Below are 2,136 nucleotides of genomic sequence, written 5' to 3'. Positions count from 1 at the left end.
TCAGTGACTAAAAAGGCAGCTCGTTGTGGGCTCACCACACAGACACCTCAAATAAAAGGTAAGGATAAATACGCAAGTCCAAGGCACAACCCGAGCCACGGGAACTGCTACAATAACCGCTAGTCTTGAGGTTTTGTGAAGGCCTTGGGCTGTGGCTACTTATCTCTTTACTGTCAAGTTGGAGGAGGGCAGGATGAGGAGGAGTCTCCCCAGTGACAGGATCCCAGGGAGGCAGCAGGGCTGGCTGTTCAGCGGGGGGCTCGGCCAAGGTGGAGGGGGACTGAAAACATGATGCAGCGTGGTGGGGAAGCAGCATGGCCTAGTGGGTATGTCATGGGTCTGGGAGTCATAAGACTTGGGCTCTAATCCTTCCTCTGCCACTTGTCTGCTATGTGACCTTGGGCAAGTCACTTCATTTCCTGGTGCCTCAGTTTACTCATCTATAAGACTGGAGCCCCATGTGGGAGAGGGACTGTGTCAAATCTGATTAGCTCATAGTGGAAAGAGGATGGGTTTGGGAGTCAGAGATTGTGGGTTCTAATCCCAGCTCTGCCACCTGTCTGCTGTGTGACTTCGGGCAAGTCACTTAACTTCTCTGTGCCTCAGTTACCTCCTCTGTAAAATGAGGATGAAGACTGTGAGCCCCATCTGGGACAACTTGATTACCCTGTGTCTACCCCAGCGCCTAGAACAGTGCCTGGCACTTAGTAAGTGCTTAACAAATGCCATCATCATCTTCACCCCATTGCTTAGAACAGTGCTTGACAAAGTAAGTGTTTAAAAAATACCATTATTATTGTTCTTATCATGCAGCAGCTTTTATCCCTAGTCCAGCGTGGACAGAGTGTTTCAGGAGCAGGAGCTTGGAACGATGGGAAGAAGAGGCGATCGATTGACTACAGTGAAGAAGGGCCATTCATTTTACATAGCATGAATGATTTAGCCCAGGAACTTAGATTATGAGTGCCATGTGTGATAGGGACTGTGCCTGACCTGATTATTTCAATAATAATAATTATAAATCTGGTATTTGTTTAGCACTTATTATGTGCCAGACACTATACTAAGCACTAGAAAAGATATAACAAAATAGGTTAGACACAATCTCTGTCCCATGTGGGACTCACAGTCTCAATCCCCATTTTACAGATGAGGTAACTGAGGCCCAGAGAAGTGAAGCGACTTGCCCAGGGTCACACAGCAGACAAGTGGCAGAATGGGGATTAGAACCCATGACCTGCTGACTCCCAGGCCTGTGCTGTAGCCACTAAATCTTGCTATCTTGCACCTAACCCAGTTTTCAGTACTGTTCTTGGGTTGTAGTAAGTGCTTAACAATTATCATTATTACCCTCATCAGGGAAACAAATGGGAGGGGCCGCTCTTTCTCCTAAACCAATTTACTTATGGCAGGAAAAGTCTCTCCTCTCAGGGCCACACCTGGAGAGTTTCCAGTCCTCTACCAGTTGGGCTATGAGAGGGAGAGTCAACAGAGGCCTTCCCATTCCATTCCTAGCTTGGCCAGTGGCTAGTGAGTGGAAGGCCTTCTGCTACAAGTCAAAACCCACCTGTGCTGGGCAGCAACAGCAGAGGAGAGAATCGAGGGTGGAGACTCAGGTTTACTGCGCCGAAGAAGGCAATAGTAAACCTCTTCCTTATTTTAACCAAGAAAACTCTAAGGATATACTACCAGAAAGATGGAGGTGCTTCGTTCTGGGAAAGATATGTCCATGGACTCACTATGGGTTGGAGACGACTCGACAGAATAGGAGAAAGACAAAAGCTTAAGTCTAGGCTGAGGCTTCAGGGTCTGAAAAAGAAGGCTGAGGCTGAGCCTTCAGGGTTCGCTTCACTGGATGCTCATTTTGAAGAGTGGTGTGATGGATTTTCCCTGGGAAATATTTGGTTTGATGTAAACTGGAATTAGATATACTGAAAATAATAGGCAAATTTTCATAAGATGTGCAGGGCATCACACTGGGCACTTGCTCTCAGAGAATTTATAAATTGATGGAGAAGAAAAGAAGAAATAAATTGAAGGCTGTGCTTTGCAGCCAGTTCTGAAACATGCTGTTTCAGAACAAAAGGTGTAGCCCTTACTAAGTTTGGGCTATATTGAAAAATTTGCTCACTCTCA

At 46.4% G+C, this 2,136-nt stretch overlaps 1 non-coding gene across 1 annotated transcript; it reads left to right on the top strand.

Moving 5' to 3' along the window:
* The first annotated feature begins 1,421 nt into the window (after nucleotides 1-1,421).
* LOC114811894 lies at nucleotides 1,422-1,557 on the top strand. Its single transcript, XR_003759590.1, has one exon. It is a non-coding gene; the product is annotated as a small nucleolar RNA SNORA7 (small nucleolar RNA).
* The last annotated feature ends 579 nt before the right edge of the window (nucleotides 1,558-2,136 follow it).

The sequence above is a fragment of the Ornithorhynchus anatinus genome, chromosome 4 (genome assembly GCF_004115215.2).
Source record: "Ornithorhynchus anatinus isolate Pmale09 chromosome 4, mOrnAna1.pri.v4, whole genome shotgun sequence".
NCBI lineage: Eukaryota > Metazoa > Chordata > Mammalia > Monotremata > Ornithorhynchidae > Ornithorhynchus > Ornithorhynchus anatinus.
Note: the sequence above shows the minus strand (reverse complement) of the source record. Positions and strands in the feature narration are given on the sequence as shown.